At 36.7% G+C, this 23,006-nt stretch overlaps 1 long non-coding RNA gene across 1 annotated transcript; it reads right to left on the reverse strand.

Annotated features, from left to right (window-relative positions):
• Positions 1 to 5,147: 5,147 nt before the first annotated feature.
• On the reverse strand, positions 5,148 to 5,929 carry LOC148864337 (uncharacterized). The gene is made up of 2 exons (XR_016109320.1): positions 5,632 to 5,929; positions 5,148 to 5,557 (listed from the first exon to the last, which is right to left on the reverse strand). It is a non-coding gene; the product is annotated as an uncharacterized LOC148864337 (long non-coding RNA).
• Between the last annotated feature and the right edge of the window lie 17,077 nt (positions 5,930 to 23,006).

A 23,006-nucleotide genomic window follows, 5' to 3' on the forward strand; every position in this document is an offset into this window, starting at 1 on the left:
GCCAGATTACGTCGCATTAGATCCGATCCAAAGATCCAAACAAGAATGATATAAATTCAATCGAATCATGACCGATCCATTTACACCTCTACATGTCAGAAACAAATGTGCTCAAAAGGCATTCCCCTTCCCGTGCGAAATTATATTTATATACGTGGCTGAATATTTCTTTCTTTCTTTTCAACCGGTCCAGTATTCAAAACCATACTTCCCTCATTTACCATTTTTAGTCACATTTTCATCTTTCTTTTTTTTTTTTGGTGCAACCTAGTGCATTCAGATCTCAATGTATAAGTGACCGGCTGGAGCAGTTACTTTATATCTTACATGGAACGTATTACTAGATACTCTATTCTAAACCACCGAAGTAGTCATTAGTCATTAATAAGAAACACTCCGGTATCTATATCTATAGATAGTTTAGTCGGTCGAAGGTCTTTATTAGTATTGTATTGTATTAGTTTGAATAGCAGAAAGAAATATATTCCGTACTGTATCTGCGTCTCGTTTATCCCTATGAGGTACGAGGAACGATCTATTTCATTTGACTGACAGAGCCAACAAACATTTCTAAAATATTAGAAATTAACAAAAGAAATAGTGTTATTATTCGAACCGCCTCGTGATCTTCAACCAATTATGCGCTTCAATATAATAGAATGTTCTCAGTTCTCTCTCTTATTCTCTATCTCAACTTTTATTTATTCATTTATTTATTTATTTTATTATTATAATTGCTTAAACATTTATTTATTTAATAAAATTAAATAAATTATTTATTTTAATAAAATAAGTTGATAGAATAAAAGAGATGTGACATTAAGAGATAGATTTCAATAAACATTTATTTGTTTATTTTACTAAATTATTTATTTATTTAAAAATAATTTACTAACAAATTATTCTCTCCTCTTAAGCCCAATATTTAGTGTTGTCAACGGATAAGCCCTAACTTTTCCTACTTTTTTCTTCAAACCAAACATAGCCATAGTGTGTTTCCATTTCCTCATTAGAGAAATGACCCAATTAGGGTGTCTGGATTTGCTCTTCAATGAGGAGTGCTCACTGAACACACCACACAACTTTTTCAGTCATGCATTGGGAACATTTCATGTACTTAATTTTGTCATTCATGGAAAGATTTTCCCAATGCAGAGCTGCAATGTGTTGATAGTTTGTGTGATGTAAAGAGCAAAGTGAATGAGCAAAGCTGCAATGTACGACACATGCAACCATAAGAGTCCAGATCTAGTAGATACGACATTGTAAGCAAAGCACACAATAAATATTCTATAGCTATATCAAAAGCTGATTTTAATCTTTTTCAAGGGTAGGATGGGGGTATTTTAAGGGGTAAGTGTTAAAATATCCTTTCAAGTGCTTACACAATGTGTTCATAGTGTGTGTTTAACTGATCTGGATGGTCATCACAAAGCCCCCACTCTGGCTCCTAACTATTATGCCAACTTGTAGTCTTTCCATGGGTAAATTGCTGAAACCTAGGGTGGCAATTGCACGGGTTGGGTTGGGTTTGGTTTGGGTTGAGTTTCAATCCAACCCATCTAATCTGGCAACCCATTAATGACCCAGTTATATAAAATTAAATGGGTTAGGTTCAACCCAAACTCGCTTTAACCCAATCCAACCTGCCTAAACCCATTAATCTTATATTTATGGATTTACAAAACAAACTCTCTCTCTCTTAACAAATAAGTTGGTTGTAACTTGGTGATTATTGTAGTTATTATTTACATAAGTGGTGAAGGTTCAGATCACATTACATGTATGTTATCTTTACACAAGCGACGAAGCCATTCGACTATGTTTGGATTCTGGGTTTGACCGGACCACTTAGGTTCAAGGGTGGTTGAACCATTTAGATCCAGTTCAATCCGATCGGACCAGACCGGACCAAACCAATTCAATCAATGATGAACTAACTTGGACCGAACCGAGTCAATGTAGCTAAATCGGGTCGGTCCATATTCGGGTAAGGCCGTGTGGATATTGGTCGGATGGACGGTCCAGATCGGGCAAAGCACGCTGAGGTCGAATCATCTCGCCCCAAATCGTTTTAGATTCGGGTTGCCCCGAACCGACATGTATCGAGTTGGGTGAAGTGTATTGATTCAAGAAAAAACTAAATTTAGTCAATTATTAATAGAAAGTTAATGCATTAATTATAAATTATTTAATTCAAATGAAGAAAATTAAAAAAAAAAGACTAAGGAATTAATACTTATGTTTATAATGGTTATCCACAACCCAACCCAACCTATTTAAATGGGTGGGTTGGGTGATGGGTTGATCACATAACACACCGAGTAAATGGGCGGGTTGGATGGGTTAGATACCGGATGGGTTGGGCGGTTTAGCAGGTTGGGTTAAAAATTGCCACCCCTACTAAAACCTCCCCTGAAGTTTGGTAATGCAATCACCTTTCCTGAACTTTTAGACACAAACATTAGTAGACCCCCTCTGTTAGAATCCCCTACTAGATGCACGAAAGTGTCCAAAGTACCCATGCAACTACTATTGAGTTGAAGCTACTTTCTATAAGAAAAACAATACAAACTTTATAAACAACAAAAAATAGAGAATTTAAAGTTTCAGAGCAATTGATATGAAAGGTAAATTTAAAAAATAAATCAATTTAAAAAAAGAGATATGAAGGGTTTGAACTAGTGATTTATATGAAGAGAAGATTTTAAAAATAAACACTTTAGTCAAAAGTTACATATTTTGGATATTTTTATGCCTTTTTTTACAAGATTCTAACGAAAAAAAAAAAAAGGTATAATTGCAACTATACTAGAAAGTTGAAGGGAGGATTTAACAACAACCACAAACTTTAGTGCAGATTTCGTCAGCAATTCACCCTTAAATTTAATTTAAGAACGTTACGAGGTGGGAGAACCCATATGTGAGTAACAAGGGATGTCACTGAATCCGATTGCTTGGCCACATGCAGTTCTGATAATTGGGCATTAGCCATTCAGAGCAAGGGTCGAAAACTTTACATCTAAAACCAATCTACACCATCCTTTTCAGTTTCCGTGCATGGTAGAGAACAACAGCACATTTAATAAACACCGAACGAGAGTCATCAATTCGCCACCATTGCACCAACCATTTAGAGTTAGAGAGATTCCAATTCGAATGCCGAGTCAATTCTGCAACTTGAAGCCACACTCAACCAAATGAGAGCCATGGGTGGACATTTGAGGAACCTATTTTGCTTAATAGTTACAGTTGCTTCACCATAGATTGGGCATGAGGGGCCGACCTTAGAGGAGAAATGACCAAATTTGTGTCCACTGTTGTTGGCACTACTAGAAGTGCTATCAATAGTGGAGGTGGTGGCAGTGGTTATATATAGAGGAGGAATTAGACTACGGCGGTGGTGATAGACGATATGGATCTTGTTATTTGATTATATAATGTTTTTGTCTTTAATTTTTATTTGCACATATCAGTTTTTGAAATGTTTCCATCTCTTATGCAGCAAAAATATATAGTTGGTGCCTTGTTTTTAGGTGAAAAGATTGGAGAACTCGATTTTAATCATATCCATTCATTTCCAACACTGACCTCCCACGGTCACAAAGTTGCAAATCACTCTAGGCCTTTTTGGCCAATGACCCAATAGTTGAGATAACCGCTCAGGCATTCCTCAATGTGTAGGATCAAATTTGCATAGTTGTCAGTTCTCCATGGCAAGCCCAGTGGACATCACTTGCCCTCCGTTTTGTTGTTCCCACCGCTTAATGCCAATACCGAAAAATATAAAAGGCTATGTCTGTGTTTGGTTGCAGTGCAGTTTTATTTGCATTAATACAAATGCATATGCATGGAAGTGCAAATGAAAAAATGTAAATTTTGTTTTGGGTTTTATTTTATTCTGCTTTGTTTTAATTTACTTCATTTGTACTGCAAAGTGCAATCAAACAAAATAAACTAAAATTTGAAATAAAAATAAATCAGAATCTATGCTCAAATCATTTGCACTTTCATAATTTTGTATCAGTACAAATTTATTTGCATTGCAAACACATACAGTCAAAAGAAAAATAAAAATATCAAATCCGGTTAAACATTGGATCAGATTTGGATCACCCCTATCCAACCCGATATATACATGTTATTTATTTATTTATTTATTTAAAATATATGTATAAATGTTATTTATATTGCACTTTTGTAAATTTTTTATAGTATTTATTTTTTATAAAAATATGTATATATACAATGAAAATAGTTGAAGAAATATTTCTATTTTTTTTTCTTTATTTAAACTATTATATTTTATTTGCCTTTTAATAATTTAATAATTTTTTAAATAAAATCAGATCGAATCATATTCAGATATCCAACATCTTTATCATATCCGAATTCGAATCAGATTCAAATATACCCTGATCCAAATCCGATCTAATTCGTTTCCATCCTACCTCAACACCTCATGCACATAAATCTAAATGTTTTTTTGTTTTTTAATAATTATTTAATAAATGTTACAATGATTTCATGCACAATAAACGCCAATATATCCTAAGACCCGAACATAGCCTAAGCCTAAGGGTAGTCCATAAAATGGATTGGATCCAAGTGAACACTCAATTTGGATATGAACGTGAAGTGTGGAACACAAACCTGATCTGAATTCAATTTCCAAGTCCACAAGTCCTTATTGCCCATGGAGACCAGATCCTATTTCATTCTCAGACTGAAATTTGGTACAAACAGAGACAAGGACAGAGTTGGTTATTATGTAGCTACCTAGAGTAATTCCTTAGTTTAGGGAAGACTACAACTAATCCTGCCCCTTTCACTTGGAACCTATTGGAACAGCCCTCTATCTTGTCTCTGCATTTGCCATTTAGGTATCCTGAATAGTTGATCACAGCAGTTTGTATGACCCCTACAGTTTCCAGAACCTTCATGGGAAACATCCCTCCACCCATCCAGTAATACCAGTCAATATCCGAAGAAACATGTTTTAAGGCCCATGGTTGAATTCCATCTTACCCAACAGAGAGAAAAGGAGAGGAGAGGGATGATTGTGACTTTTATGTTGCTGTGTCTCAAACTTGAAACTAAGAAACTAAACAAGTAGTCCAAAATAACAAAGACATGGAGTCCAGTGCTGCAAAAATCTCTGTTTTCTGAAGTATCGTCCTTGATTCATTTTTCAGAACACAGCCACAGGTCACATGGATTTTCAATTTCAGTTATACTACATATATATAATCTTTGTATCCCTCCATTTTTTGGGGTTACGTGTTACAGAAATAGTTTCGTGGTTAGAGAAGAAGCTGCAATGGAGCAGTGGAGGCATAAGTTCCGAACCACTCGTTTCCCTCTGGTATAGTTTCAAGCTTGGGCTTCCAGTTTGTCGTTGAATCAACGCCATCCCACGCTGGCTTACCCCGTGCCAAGAGTAGCTCCTCCAACGACACTGTCTTTGACAACAACAGTTGAAGTTGTTGTTTGGTTATAACCACTTTAATTCGCTTGAGACCGCCTGGGCTATGGGCATCAGCCGAAGAGGGAGATACTGGTGGAGGAGCAGCACTAGGACTAAGACAAGCAGAAGAAGAAGAAGAAGAAGAAGAAGGGAGGAGGTAATACATGTGCCCAATCTTCAACTCATAATTAGGTGGGAGATATCGGAAAGCTTCTTGCGAGATGCCGATGCCACAGTCGCTAAAGTTCAACAGAACATCCTTCACGAGGATCGAAGCTCTGTATTCTAAAATCTTGCCGTCAGACTTGACAATCCGTAGAACTTTATCATGCCCAGCTCGGGTACGAGGAAATTTTCTCTTGAACCTACAAAATACAAAGCAACTGACCATGATGGTGCTTATTGGGGAAGAACAGAGTATTTTGTGAAGAAGATAAAGAACAGAGAATCTGAATCGGAGGCAAGCCAAAACTAACAAGTGCTAAAGCTTTAAAGAAGCTTTAAAGATGGAGAGACGTGTGAAAAATGGAGGGAAGGAATTTAAAAGAGACAAGGGAACATAACATTTATGATTTATCAATTAACGTTTAGCAAATATGGGGTGTTTTATATTTGGGTGGAGAGTAGAATTAGAAAGGCAGCCAGCTTTCCGTTGCACAAGGAATGAAGGAAAGGCAAAGGCAGGATGGATTTGGAATTATTTGGATTTGGGGAGTGGATGGCAAAAAGCAAATGAAGAAGAAAAAAAATTGACAGAGGAACAGGTAAAATAGCAATGGATAAAAAATGTCAACACGCATGCAATAGGGTCGGTTAGTGGAATGTGGCGCATTGATTATGCTCTACCAGTAAGTCATCTCTCTCTATCTCTGGTTAATTGGTTATTACTGAAAGCTTGCCTATTGTCTATTGTGTCCTTATCACATGGACCCTTTACGCCGTCCATGTCCATGTGTATTGTGTAGTAAGAGGTCGATGTCGGAAAGCAAATGGACCGAGTCCCCGGACCCGGAGCATAAAACCAAATGGGACATTTCTTGGTGGGTGGGTCGGATAAATATCGACGGTAACTCTATAGGGGGGGACACATGACCCATCTGGGTTCTGGGAAAAGATTCATCCATTTTTGGAGGGTTGTGGCACAAGACGGGGCCCATAACAGGGTCAGGAAGCCCACCAATGACCATACCATGTAACTGCCTCCTTTTATTACCAACAGACATTGTCTTCTATTGCCCCATAAAATATTCGGAACTGCTACTTATGTCGCTCCACTCCATATTCTTGGTGATGTCAAGGAAGCGTAAGCCATAGGTGTACTGCTTCGATTTATATTCTAGTCTCTAGTTGGGTGCAACCAATCACCAACGTTTGTATTTTCTTTCTGATGAAGTTTTTTTTTTTTTTTTAATTCTGATAAAGTTTTTAAATATCGATATAGGCTCATATGCCAGGTCTGTTTGGTCACTTTTAGTTTTTTTTTTTTTTTTTTCTAACAGGTTGGTTCAGGAGTTTGTATAATACTTATCTACCCCCTACCCCTGAAACAGGTCGGATCCCATATCTAGGGGTGTCAATTGGACTGGATTTAGTCTAATCTGATCCAGTCCAATGTGAATCCATTACAAATAGACCAGATTCAATCATTCCAATGAATAATTTAGATCAGTCTAATTTTAATGTCTGGACTGTTCAATATGTTCAAATTTGTTATAATTTAGATTAGTTCTAACCCAAATCTGGTTCATTGACACCTATGTTCTTATCTTCTATCAATGGACCAGATATCGACTTAATCTAACCCAACACATTGTAAATTCATTACTAATGGATCAGATCCAATCCAATCCAATAAATACTTTGGGCCATTAAATCTGGAATAGTCCAATTCAATATGTCTTGTTTGGTCCATCCCCTAGCTACTGGCTCACCAATATGATATGCATTGGCCAATACGCCTTCCATTGCAAAATTTTAATCCTTACTTCTAGTAGATATAATAAGGAAAATACGAATAGATTTATGGATTAATTTATCTGTTGGGCTAGTCATCATCAGATAAATTTGCAGATAAAGGGAGAAAAACAACAAAATTAGTTAACAAAATAATAAATGAATGGTTCATTGGTCAACTATGATTTGTAAGATTGCTATTGTACCAGTGCTGAGCTAGATTTGTATATGGTTTAAAGTTATGTTAGATATCATATCAATGTTGTTAAACTTACTTGGACAGAAAACCATGAATAAACCAGAACCCAGATAAGTTACGGGTTCACCGGTTCAACCATGACAACAGTACTGGTGGACATAGTGGAGTTTTTGGTTGCAATTATGTGGTGAGGAGAGGATGTGGGTTGGTGTTCAGCACTTGCAACTTTATGGGAGTAGGATGGATGGAGAATCTCAGTGACTGGACATGACTCGGGAGTGGGTTGGTCTTTTTATTCACTAATCCACGGTCGCAGAAAGACGTAGAGGGAAGATGAATAACAAATCCAAAAGCAATCGACTGGCAACCCATCTCCTCCTACTTTTTTGTTAATAAAATTGCTTTTTCATTTATTCCTTGTTAAAAAAAAAAAGTTAGCCAGTTAGGTGGATAAAGAAATATTTAAATGGTTGGAGGCTTAGGAATATTGGGTCGGGGCTTCCCACTACGATTCTAGGAAGACGATCAACGTCACCACAAGTATACTTTTTACGCTAGGCTCCAAACACCAAATCCCCTTGATTAAGCAAATCTGGTGGCCTACAATCAATTTATCAAAGTCGCTTACATCTGCATTAGATGTAGAATCAATCATACGAGTTACGTGGTTAAAATAAGTTGCTTCTTGCTTGTTGAGTTAGGACTTGGGAGTGAGCCACTGAGGGTCCAACTGAATTCACAAGTCACAGGTATATATATATATATATATATGGATGAACTAACCAAGTTTATGCTGCGTGCACACATACAAGACTATACATGACAATGAAATTCAGCATACGATCACTGATATTTTCATTCTTGATTGGGTTACGTAAGCCATTGTACATGCTTTTTTTTCTAGCAGATCCCTGCCCTGAAACTTACAACCCCCCACCCCTCCCCCGCAATCAATCAAGGGGAAGATTTTACAACAATCCAACACAAATGGTTGGATTCCCCACCCACCCCACTCGCCTTGATTGGTTGAAGGCCTTTTGTATAGCAGTTAGTGATTCCTTTGTTGCGATCGGTCTGGTTCTTAGTTTTGAGGCCAGATTTGAAATTAGGAGAAGTCGGAAATGATTTTTTACAAATTTTTTTGAATTTTATCAACTTCTTTAGATTATTTTCTTGTACGAAGAATTTAGACAATTCTCAAATTTAGTCTATTACTGTGGCTTGGAGAGAGGGCATCTAATACCTTCCTTCTCCCAATCCAATTAAAACTATGATCAATCTCTTAGTTGAATGGCTTTGTAAATCAAATTTTCAATACTAAAATGAAAATCCATTTTCTCTCTTAATTGGGTGGTGACTCCTTGTTTTTAAGAAGGTAATGGGCTTCCCAGAACTCACATTCTTGGTGTGGATAAATCAGAAAAACTTTGGCTGTTGGTTGTTGGGGGCCAACAGCCTATGCTGTTGAGAACATTTTTGGGAATGCCACATTACCATAGAGTGGGATAAAATAGTAATTGCACCTATTTCTTTTTAATCATAAACGCAGACATGGGTTTGAATCCGTGAAAGTGTCCAACCTAAAGACGCTCACAACAGCCACAATTAATTCAGATAAATCATTCCTTTGTCAAGAAAGGGATAAAATTACTTTTGAGCAAGAAAGTTTTTAGAAACAAAAGTCAAGACAACTATGCTTTAATAATGGAGATAAAAAAAAGAATTCCGTAGTCTAGATCTAGGATACGGAAGGGGGATGATTTTTTTTATCACAAGGACATTACTTCCATTTTTGTAAACTACTTTGAAAAATTATTCTCTAATTCTCAAATATTTGTATTTTATACTGCAGATATTTGTATGTATACTTCTTCCAAACTGAGTTTAAGGAGAATATGGCCTTAATTAAGTTAAACAAGTTGTATTTAATATAGTCTAAAGGTTCCGAGTCCAGATGGCATGCCAACTTTGGTCTTTTAAGAATTTTAAGATTTGATGAGATCAAAAATTATTTAGTATGTTTAATAGTTATTTATTTTTACATAGGCTAAATAAAACATTTATTTCCTTTATCCAAAGATAAAAGGTATGCCTAAACCACAATGTTGGACTATAGGCCCATTAGATCTCAATAGTATAATTTACAAGTCATATCCAAAGTACTTGCCTTTAGACTTCATGTGTATTTCTGGTAGTCAGGCTGCATTTATATTAAGGTGTCAAATGCTTGATAATGTCATTGTCAGCCATGAGATATGTCATTTTTTGAAAGCGAAAAGAAGGTACATCAGGAGCAAATTTCTTCTGAAAACCATCCAAAAAAATTAATAAAAACAAAATTAAGAAGTATATTGAGGCCTTGTTTTTCCTTGTTGACCCTTGAAATTGGACCATCTATTGGACATTCTTAAATGTATAGTTTTTTTCTTTTTGTCTACTACCACCCACTTTATATTTGAGTCATGGTTTTCTTTTCGAATCCGTATCATTGTCATTATTGTTCTTCATATGAGTGTCTGCAATTCCCATATTTAATGTTTCACGAATAGCTAAAGAGATCTTATTTATACTCATTAGTTAATTCTAATCTTCATGTCATTCATGCTCCATTAATTTATTATGAGGACAAAGAAATTCTACCTTTTATCATCTTTAAATGATGTCTCCTCATCTTGGCAACTTCCATCATCTTAAACTTCACCTTCCTTCTTAGATTGCATATCGAAATTTCATCAAACACCACTCCTACCATGCTTCTGAGCCATATCTAGATAATATGTCCGGTTCAAAGTTGTTTCTTCTTCTGTAATATTGCAAACCCTTTCAGGCAAAGCATCGAATGCCTTTGCTCTAATATCATTTTTTATCCAAAAGTTCCTTTGAAGCTAACTACCAAGATTTCCCCTTCCACCACCATCTTCTCTATAAGCACCGCCACCACACTTGTTGCACGAACAACATCAAAGAATAATAATCAACAATAGCCAAAGTGGTATTAGGCTCCACAGCATCCTTCAACATGGTTACGTCCTCTTGGATTTCAATCTTTCCACCTATAGATCTATATATTCTCCAATCGAATAATTTGGGGAGCTTTCTTGATTAACACTTCAAAACCTTCCTAGAGAGTTGAGCAACTGAACGAAGGTAAGTCTCATTATACAAATTAATTGACAATAGTGGAAAATTAATCCAGACAAGAAGAACTGAGGGCTCCCATCCTAATTCCATTGAAATCCATTTGAACAAACAAAATAGAAACTCCCTGGTCTTGAAAGATTCCCTCAACCAAACCTTGAGAAACTCGACTTCACTGACAAACCTAATCAGAACATGCCGAGAGTCAATAGTCGTGAGTGACCACCATGCACACCCACTTCAACCTTGAAAGATCAAACAAGAAACTCTCTTATTTCCACCATAGGTGGTCTATCATGAACACATTTTTCAACTAATGCATACTGGAGAGGGGAAAAAGATATTTCGATCCCATCTTCAGTGAAAAGAATAGTCAGTTCTCCTCATTTCAAAGGAGATTCAAAAGTTAAATCAATTGTTGGAGGGTCGAGAATCGAGAGGAAAAGAGAGGAAGAAGAAGATCCAAGCAAAACTAGGTTTAACTTCCCCTCAAGGATCTCCAAGGTCCTCCACGCCGACACTCATTTCATTCTAAGGCTAGCCTATGTTAAGCATATCAATAGTGATGTTATATGGTTTGATCATTCTCCTGAATAGCTACTTCATGTAGGTGGGCTCAACATTCTCCTTTACTCAGCGGAGAACTCTTAGCCCCTCTTATTTTTTTTGTCTTTCTTCTTGAAGCCACCTCATCACTCCCTTCTAACTTCATATACTTTGGCATAATAGGAGTCTCCCTTTCTCCTCTTCTGACTTTTTCACTCTCATATCAACAACTAATTCAGCGTGATAGGAGTCTTGATAGACTAAGAGTCTTCCCACCTCTCATCGCTTCGGACTATGAAGTTCATCTTTTTCCAGTCCTTCTGGACGAAGCAGTTGCCCAAAAAAATAGCAACTTAATCTATCACGATTCAAGTTCACATCTGCACCCCACAAGGGGGCGCCCTACAGCACATCGCCCCCTTGTATCGGGAGATGTTCCCAATACAAGGTGGTGATGTGCTGTGGCGCATTGTGGGGCGCCCCCTTGTGGGACGCAAATGTGAACTCTCATGATTCACCATCGTGAAAGAATGATATGTTTGTCTTTACTCCCTCAAATTAGGAAGATATAACGTGTACAAGGAGATTACAGTTCACAGTTGTGAAACGATAGGTAACATGGTCGAATATAGTCTTTGCACCACGAAACAGACTTCACTGTTCTATCCAAGAAAGGTATCTGGGAAGGAACTTTTTTCCCATCGCCCCTCACTTTCCATTGTCTCTCATTGTTATGGATTTTAATCTCATTAGAGATTAAACCAAATGGGATTTGATTGATCAATTACATGGAAAATACACCAGTACACATGCCTTGAAAAATATCTTTTTTCTCTTACTAAAACCAGTTTTTAACTTGTCCCACATTGGAAAATCATAAGACTTATTTTGAGCTTTTAAATTACTAAACCCAATGAAGCGCTTTAGAGGCGCACTTTGCTTGCACCCGCGTGGCTCGCAAATGGTGGCTTTGACTTTTGGTGTGAGGCTAACCGTTGATGTTTTTAACAGCCACAATTTGATCAGGTGTGATCAAGATGCATTATTCAAAATTAACAATCACTATTCAATGAGCATTTTCTGAACCAACACCTTCCTCTACTCCATAACTCTTCAGAAATTATTTAAGGAGCGTGAATCAAGCATTTGCACACACAAGTTTCAAAAATCAATTTTGTCTTTCTTAGTCCGACCTGCTATTGCCTCATAGAAGATTTCTATGGAAGCTCTTCAACTTTGCTGGTTGCAGATTCACGCCCAAGACTTTGTTGTATCCTGGGAACGGATTTACCTGTAACCCAATAGCAAACTCAATAGAACTAACTAGGGGCAAATAGCGTTTTAAAGACAGTGTCTTCGAACGCGCCTCAGAGCTTTTCCTCCAACTTTTAGTGACCCTAATTCCCAACATGTTGATTTCTTCTATCTCTCTTCCCTCACCGTTTCCCTTTCTTCCCATCTTCGCTCACCATTTTGGACGAAAAAACAGGGCAGATTTATTCACCACGAAGAAGGGGCAGAGCTGGTTTATTCATTGTTTTGGAGGAAAACAAACTTTTAGGTATGTTTTCGCACTGATTTACACTCTTTTTTTTATGCAAATATCGGCCAAAACATTATTTGGGTATATCTTACAACCAAGTTACTATGAAAAACGACCACCGTAGCTAAAAAAAGTTGTGCAGAAAACTTCATATTTCGTATGTTTTTCATGAAAATATTGGCCAACATGGGCTTTGGGTATCTTTGGGTGCAAAAAAAGTTGTGAAATTTGGGGTTTTTCATAAAAATACTAGTGGGTTTTGCTACTGTGATCGCCTTGTCAATCTATCACTATAGCTCAAAAAAGGGTGAGGAAGAAGATGTTGCATTGGGTTTGAACGATTCAAACCGCATTTGAATCCAAATCCATATTACATTACATATATTCAATCTAACCAACCGGTCTGGGCCGTTTTTAGGCCCAAATAACTCAGGCCGGTCTAGGCCATTGAGTGTGAGATAATCTTAATTACCCATATAGTAATTAGAAATTATTGATCATTTTTGAAAGTTTTACCATTTCTAGAAACAGTAACAGATTGATAATATCTGAAAATATTAATAATTTATTATAATTACTATTAATAATAATTAATTAATATCATTCTAATCGTATCTGTTATTTCTTAATATTAATAAGTAATTATAATAAATTACAAGAAAAATACCAAAATAAACAGTAGTTTATGGTAATTAATAAATAATTATCATAAATTTATTAATAATAATAATTAATAATTTCATATTTTCTACAAACCATAAATTAATAGAAAAATAAATTAGCAGACATCACCTAAAATCTTCAAATTTATTAATAATTACCTAAAAAAAGTTAGTAATTATTAATTATTTCTGAAAACTTTACAAGTTCTGAAAATACTAATATTTTAATATGAAAATATTATTAATTTACTGTAACTATTGTGAAATAATAATTAATTAATATCATTTTAATAATATCTGATATTTCTTAATATTTATAAATAATTATCATAGCCAGTAATTTATGGAAATTAATAAATATTTATCATAAATTTATTAATAGCCATAAATTAATAGAAAATAATATAAACAAAATAAATTACCAATAATTATAAAAAATCATAAAACAGTATTAATTTCCATAAATCAGAACAAACTATCCTAAAATAGTAGAAATGTCTAAAAATATAAATTATACAATACATAATACCATAAGTTAGTAGATATTGTATCTTCATTCCAATAGTTAATACTTTTATTGAGTACTCTTAGTAACTTAATTTATTTATGGATGTTTTGGTGAGTTTTTGTAACATAAGTGCAATTATCCATTGCATTTTTCGTAAAATTTAAAGTATTTTTTGGAATTAGTGATTTAAAATTTTGGGAAATTAATAGTTTAAAAATAAGTAGAAATTATTGTATGAAGAATGTAGCGGAATTTATTTAGGATTATTTTAAATTATTCTTGGTGATTTTTTTATTTAAAGTTTTTTATGTAGAATACCCAAAATTAGAAATAATATAATTGTTATTAATTGAATACCAATAATTGGTACTTTTATTAACAAAAATTAATTTAATATTGTTATTGTTGTAAATATTGTTTTCAATAAATACCACTAAGTAATAGTAAAAATTACAAAAAATAAGTTTAATAAATATTGGTAATTATTAATTTAATAATTAATATATAGAATTTATTTTTGGTAATTTGTAAATTATTTATGAATACTTTTAAATAAAATATCATAAAATTAGTATATATTAAGGACCTGTGTGATGCGCGGGTTAGTGATGGTGTTTGTCTTCACAATGGTGTGTAGGAAACGAGACAAGGTTATTTTCAATGCAGTGTATTATCCATTGTATTTATATTTTTAGTATTTTTTTTAGGGAAATTTCCCGATAAGTACTCTGTACTTTAGGCTGAGTGTCAATTTAGTACCCGGACTTTAAAATGCGACAATCTAGTACCAGAACTTTTGAAATGCGACAATCTAGTAACTACCACTAATGGAACGTCAGTTATGTATATTACGTGATCTCATGTGTGATTTAAGATTTTTAAAATTATCAAAAGTACCCTTAGACACTGTTCATCATCTTCTTTTTGAGGAAAATGAAAGAGAGCCCAAACTCGATCATCATTTTATGTTGAAAATCCAAGAACCCAAAATAAAGGGCTCACCGCTCGCTATCCTTCAAGAGCCCAAAATAAAGGAAGGCAGGAAGCGACAAACCCATGTAGAGTTTATCGTCTACAAGCGACAACGTCAATTGCAAAGTGCAAACTGCGATTCATAGATTTTCGTCTGTATTTGTAATCAAAACACTCAAGAGCAAAAGGAAAAGCTCAGCGTTCTTCTATTTGTTTTTGTTTTTTTCTTACGATGGGAATAAGCAACCAAGTAGCAGGTGCCTAGTGGTGCATGCAGATATTGGGGATACTGTTATGGACACACCAACCGGCAGCGCACTACGGTGCAGTCATAGGCAGCAACACGCACAGCAAGCCGCACAACAACAGGCACCGCCGCACAGCAACACGCACCGCCCGACAGCGCCGCACAGCAGCACGCATCGCTCGACAACGCTGCACACACACCCGGCAACACGCAACACGCACCGCACAGCAGCAGCACTAGGCAGCAGCACGCACCGCACGACAGTAGCACACACGCGCATGACAGCAGCACACACCTCATGACAGCAGCACTGCGAGACGCGCGCACCACCCGGCAGTAGCAGTAGGGCAGGGCCCACATGATAGCTCATCAGGGTGGGTCCACACTTATCTTACCACATCAGCTCTGCTCACCAACTCACCGCCAGCTTCACCATTCCTTATCCCTTATCCCTTATCCCTTATCCTTATCATTATCTTATCTTAAGTAAGTGTTGTGTTACCATTAGGAGTAGGTAATTAGGAGTTTGAGTTTAAGTTGGATTACCCTAGCCTAGCCGAATCCAATAAGGAATTTCCTTCTGTAATCTCCTATTTAAGGAGCTACAAATTGAAAAAAAAAAGGCATTTGGTTTTCCATTCAAAAAAAGAGTGAGGAGAGTTCGGGCGGTTTCTTGGACAAATCACCCATTCGGAGAGTTCGGGTGATCTCTTGGACAAATCACCCATTCGGAGAGTTCGGGTGATCTCTTGGACAAATCACCCATTCGGCGAGTTCGGGTGATCTCTTGGACAAATCACCCATTCGGAGAGTTCGGGTGATCTCTTGGACAAATCACCCATTCGGTTTCTCACAATAGGGTCTGCACGGAAAGGAAGGCGCAAGAGAAAGCAGGGCTTTCTCCCCGTGGACCGACCCATGACGAGATCTTACACACGGACACATAACAGATACGGGATTTCTAGGGGAGGTGCTTTGCCGTTTCCGTAAGAGCTCAATGTGTCTATTTCTACCCCTTGAGAATCTATGCAAAGAGAAAAACAACGGCGATCCTTACTGAATGTGGATTCCGCTCCAACAAAAATCAGCCTCCAAACACATACAAAAAATGTTAAGTAATTAAGAGGAAAGAACCACCAGCCCAACATAATCTCTCAAAGATATTCAACCCCTCTATCTATCTATCTCACTGATCTATCCTCCATCTTCTCTCTCTAGAATTTTATCTCGCATGAGCGAGTGTTATAATAATAGAGATATAGAGACAGTGAGAGAGATGTTAGGGAATGGATACCAACCTGTTTTCCTGCAAGTGGTCTGATAGGGGGGAGGTACAGTTGCTAGACGTCGAGATAAAAGAGAAAACAGGTTTCCAAGACAAGAAAGAGGAAGAGAAGGAGAGACACGTCTCAGCCCGTGAGAGAGTTTTCAGGAGGAGGAAGGATAAAACGAGTTCAGTCAAAGTACACTACCGAAGGAAAAAAAAATGCTTCATCACCTATAGTATGGGTTTCATTCCTTCTCAAATCATGAAAGAGAGCATGGAAAGAATTTTCAGAAACCCCAATTCAATTACAAAATGAACCAGCGCCGGAAGAAGAGGAAGAGAGAGAGTCATTGGAAGATCTCTGGCACTAGACCACTTCCATTTCATGTCTATCTTTCTCTCTAATCTTCTGGTTTCCCGGTGGAGCTGGAATACCAATCAGGCTTCGACAATCATTTTTCGTCTTCCTGGAGCTCTGCCTTAGGGCCAGAACAGTCCACTCATGTGCCCGTATGGTCTTTACGCCGAGCAGATCTCTGGCACCTCTTTCACTTCAACCCGCAAATCGCAAGGCTAACGAGAGAAGGTTTCAAGAACATCAATCCTTTTATTAAAGAACTGAAATTATTTTAAAATAGGGAGGGGCGGTTGAGAAGTTCCAAGAATGATGGTTGATAAAGAAAATTAGAAAGTATTTGAAGGGTATTTGTGTCTTTTTACATATTACATTTTTTAAGTTCAGGTTTAAAGTTTGAATACTAAATTGACACTCAACCTAAAGTACAGGATACCTAAGGGGAACTTGGTTGCAATCATATCAACTATCAACTATACGTAACTTAGAAAGAAAAATGCCCGTGCATCACATGGATCCCCACCAGTAGATATTTATTTAACAAAAAAAATATGGGCTTTTACCTTCAATCCACCCTCAGCTGGAGCTAAGATTTTTAAGGCTGGACTAGAATCATGGCCGAGGATTGATGTCAGATTCATGGGGGCTACTAGTAGACTAGGAGGAGACTGCAAATCCAATTTATGAGGGGGACCAAAAATTCCAAAAAAATATACCCCCAAAAAATAAAAATAAAAAAAAATAGAAAAAAGACTGAATATATCGATAGCAGTTGAAAATGACATTGCATGTTTTAGCCCAAAGTTGCTCACGACACTGCCCACTTTTACTGTGTTTATATGCAAATATAGCTAAGAATTAGAGGCATTTATACATCTTTAGTCTCAGACTCTGTAAGTTGTTACCTTAGCTTCTATATATCTTTTACTGTGTTTACGCTTCTGTCTTTCTACATGCTCAATCACCTCCCTGTCTCAATCCTCATTTGCCCTTTTGTATATTCCGCCCTGCAGCCTGCAGGATTTGGTAACTAAACTACAAAAGCATAACGCAATATATCAACAAAGGATACTCGTAGATAATAACTAAGGATCGATACATAATGGGCCGATCGGGCCAGCAATCTGGCCCACCTACTTAACTTGCCAATGTTTCAACTACCAAGACACAACCATCTTATTTTTATTGCATCGAGTTGGAAATTCATCAACCAGTAACGAAGAAATAATTGTGTTGAATTTGGAAATGCCTAATATCTTTTCATTGGGCCCATTTCATTCTTCAAACGAGGGCTAAGTGACAACAACTTACTGGGGTCCATACTCAGTTTGCCTTAACTGAAGACATAAGATTCTCCCTATTTCTGATACAGAGTGAATAGTTTCAAAGATCCCAACAAATGAGTAACACCAGCACCAACAAATTTGTTCACAATCGACCAATTATATATATCTTTGAGTCCTAACCAGTGTTTAAATTAAAACAAAATCAGCTAGTCATTTTGAGGAAGAGAGAAGATGCACGACGACAACTAGGTATGACAGTACACTGAATCAGAACCGGATGAGCTGAAGACAAAATCATATTCATTAGGCTGGGCTTCCTATTTGTATTGAAAACTGATGTTTTCACTCGTGATAGATAAGCCCAAACCAGTGTGCATGATTTTGTCTTCAGCCAACCCGGTAAGAAGAGGAACTTTCTACTGATAAAATGATATCATGCCAATTCATTCAGTTGTTAAAAGGTATAAGAAATTATTAATAATACTTAGTAAAGAAAGAAAGAAATACATGATTCCATAAATGAAACCTATTCAGTCATTCACCTCTCCTACCCCACCCTTAGAATTTTGATGAATTACCACTGTAACTTGGGGGGTGTTCTATTTTTGGATTTTGAGAAGAAAAGTTGGTCAATGAGATTTGGTTCCCATTGATCAAGAATCTCATATTCTTTTTTCAGATTTATGCGAGGATCAAGGAAATTTTATTTTACTGGGTATCACTACCCATCTCCTAGGTGGGTAAATAACTTTATCAGCCAGGAGAAAAGTTGTCAATACTTAAAAAGGGCAAAAGTGTCTTTTTAATAATGAATTGTTATGATTAAAATGGTCATTGTCTTATTTACATGAAAAATAAAAGAACATGGGTAAATACACTTACCCAGATAAGTGCTTCCCAAAAAAACCTTACTCAATTAACTGCACTTACCCGAATAAATAACTTATCGAAAAATAAACGTGGCCTTAATGAATTGCCATGATAATAGTGGGCCAGTGGAGGATCCTCTTGCTGGCCTGAACAGGATCCTGATCCGGACACCATTAAAAAAAAGTTGTTGAATCTACGGCTGAAAGTTTTTGTCCCTTTTAAAAATCTATTTGCAGAACTGTAATGCTTTGGGTTGGGTTCAGAAATGACGGATGATGGATTGATGAGATGGATTTTATTTCGATGGTTCTTATGGGAGAGAAGACAAAGAGGAATCAGATCAGCATACCTTGCCGGTGATGAGACGACGACGGTCACTAATTATGTGAGATCAGATTAGCTGAACATGGGCTGCATGCATTGTAACAGGCTGTGAAATCAATGATAATGTATACATTCACTTAATATCTCATCACTTAACATTTATGGCTGGCATTGTTCCACATCCATGGCCATCGGCTGATCTGAACTCCATTAATGCTTATATAGTTTCAATCCTTGACAAACTAGCCCATCACCATGGTGAAGGCGGGATTTTATCCCAAAGGAAACACAAATAGTACAGTACTGGAACATCATGTGAACTGATTTTTTTAATTTTCATCACCGGCGTGCATCATTCGGCTTAGGGGTGTTAATTGGATTAGATTTGATTCAACCCGATTTAGTCTAATATGAATTCAATCTGTTTAAATTGGTTTTAATTTGGATTGGTTCTAAGTATACCTGATCCCATTGGCACCTGTATTCTTATCTTTTATCAATGGATCAGTATTGGTTCAATCCAACCTAATCCAATATAAATTCATTACGGATAGGCCAGGTCAAATCAAATTCAATAAATATTTTAAACCATTAAGTCTGGACTGGTCTGAATTAATGTCTTATTGATCTATTCAATCTGTCCAATTTGATTTTGATAATGTTTTCAAAACCGGATCAGATCAGATGGTTGGACTGGAAAAACTAAGAACCGGTTCCGTTTTAACCCATAACCACTTTTTGGCCAAAAACTGTTGATTTGATCAATGAACCGCTGACCTAAGAAGTCAAACCGTCAACCCAGGTAACAGTTTTTGGCCATTTTTTACTTTTTCTATTATTTTATTATTATTCTTTTTTTTTTGTCAGAATAGGCTATCCATTCGATTCAAAAGGTCGGACTGTTCGACCCAAAACGATTCCCTGTCCAATTCAGTTAAAAGATTAAAAAAAAAAAAAACTTGAATTTTAATTTCAACGGGTTCCAACCCAAAACTGGTCCATTCATACCCATACATTCGAGGCTTACAAGAAAGTGGTACAATTTGATTTTTTGACCTCAAAATAAAGCAATCAGGTAATCGAATAGACTACTACGTCTCCTGCAACCATGGTGGCAGGACTCCCTTGTGACCAATGAATAACGGATTTACCAGCCACAGCCACAACTATGGGGAAACAAGTCACAATGTTATGTTCTGAATTTAGTTCAATTGTTTGTGGGTTCATGCTTTTTAGAGGTCCCAAGGAAGTTCTGCCAATCGTAGACTCGCAGGAGACATGAGCTACACGCAACCAAGAAGAGGGGGGGGGGGGGGGGGGTTCGACGGGACGTTTCATTTTCATTCATTTATTTATTTCTATTCAGAACGGAAATTAATAATTTATGTCTAAACTTCGGGGTAAACTAATGAACGGCCAAAGGGCTGACTGTATGGCAGAATGGTTGACCTCAGAAATGCAGTAGAGAGTTGGGATCTACTGCTTTTTTTCCCTTACATCCATTTATTCAATTAGGCTCAGTTTGGGAAGAGCACATATGCAAGTATATATGTAGAGCATGACTATATGAGGTTTAGAAATACAATATTTAAGATTTCGCGCCGTATACATGTTTGTATTGCACTCTTACCAAACTAATCAGCCTTACGAGATGAACCCCAAGAGGTGTTTGATAAAATTGAAATCTAAAATTTATAAAGCTGTGTGAAGTTTTCAAAAGCAAAAATAAACTTTTTTTTTTCTTTTGCTTTCAAAACCTCTATAATATATATTAAAATATAGGCATTTTAATTATTATGAACCATCTGAAAACTTTCAACATATCGGCACTTACAAAATCAAGCCTTTTTTCACTTCTTGAATATATGGTTTAAACATTATTACAAATAAAACCCAATCTCTGATAACCAAGCTTTTCAAATTTCAGACCCTGATTCACAGCAATCAACAAATGCTATCCAAGTAGTTCTTTTCAGCCACATAGCCATGAACTTAGCCATTTCAGACCTCTATTTTGAGCCACAACCAAGTGCTTAAGATTTTAGGTTAATGGAAGTGTCCAATTCTTGTGTGTAAATCACCACTACAGTGATCTTAGAGCTGATGCATAAACAAGAAAAAAAAAAATAGAAGCCTGAGCCAAGGGAAGTAATTTTAACTTATAAGATCGTTCGTACTAGCTACAGACATGCTTAGAGTATTGGACATAGTAAAAGAGCCAAGGGATGGCAATGTTCACTGTCCCCCTTGGGTATCCAGCCTCCCATGGGAACCAATTGGGATACACAATCAGGGAAGAAGAGGATGGGGACAGGAATGGGAAGTGAAGTGTCCACCCCAACTGGACCCCAAATTAGAGATGTCAATAGACCGACCGGTTTTGAGTTGGACCCATCCAAACCAAAATCAATAGGGTGAATTGAACTGAGCAACAAGACATTTAGAATTAAGCCAATCCAGAGTTAATAGTCCAAAGTATTTATTAGATTGGAGTAGACCTGGTCCGTCCGTAATGAATTTATATTGGATTGGGTTAGGTTGAACCAATATTTAGTTTATTGATATAAGATGAAAATATAGGTGTCAATGGATCAGGTTTTGGTTGGAACCAATCTAAATTAAAATGAATTTAAACAGATTGGACGGTCCAGACAGTGAAATAGAATAGTCTAAAATTACCCAAAATATTCATTGGATTGGATTAGACCTGTTCCATTTGTAATGCACTCACATTGAACTGGATCGGATTGGACCAAATCCAATTCAATTGACACCCCTACCTGGAATGCAATTATATACAATTTTTATAATAATATCACTATATATATTAGACAAATTTCAATTTGTATGCTATCTTAGTGATTAATGATGATGATTAAGTAGCAAACCAATTTACCAAAAAAAGTGTTAAACCAATTTGGATTAGTGATTTTTTTTTTATTTGAAGTAAATCTTTTTCTCCAAACAAGATTTAATTAAAAAGAAAGCTCAGGGATTCGAATCCCCAATGAAGAACCCATAACTGTCGGTAATTGGGGGTGGAGGTTGATTTTTTCTTCATGGGAATCAGGGGTCAGGAATGGGAGCATGGTCCCTGTCCCCCTGCCCCATGCAAAAAAATTGCAATGGAATGCCATCAAATTTACTATTTTGCACTCAGCCCTGTTTTACCGAAAGCACATTATTGATCATTTAAGAGTTCAACATCTAACCGAACCAAAGGCGGTTCATTTATTGCCAACTCCCTCCAGTTTTTCTCTTTTCTGGGGACTGTTTGGGTCTGAAACTGAAAAGTCTCCGCCAGAGAAACACAATAGCCGCCGAGTCGTTTCCAAGAGGTGGAGGAAGAAACATGGGGAATTGCCTTACCACGAAACTTGGGGAGCATCCTTCCTACCTAGATCAGCTGAGCTATGCCTATGGTCACACGGATCCGTACCAGACACAAAGCACCTTACAGGTTAAGGTGCGGATGACAAGGAAGGAGTTCAAAGATTTAATGGCTGAAGCGGATTTGATGAGCAAGGGCAATGCAGAGATTGGTAGACTCATCATGGAAGAATGCTTCAATGGCAAGACTGATGTTCGTCTTGTTAGTATCGGCGAAGGCAATCGTGAGAACTGCCCTAGGAACCAAATGAATCTGGAGGCCATCGCTGAAGAATGAAT

This window comes from Nelumbo lutea, chromosome 3 (assembly GCF_056320005.1).
Source record: "Nelumbo lutea isolate HS-2025 chromosome 3, American lotus-T2T, whole genome shotgun sequence".
Classification (NCBI taxonomy): Eukaryota; Viridiplantae; Streptophyta; class Magnoliopsida; order Proteales; family Nelumbonaceae; genus Nelumbo; species Nelumbo lutea.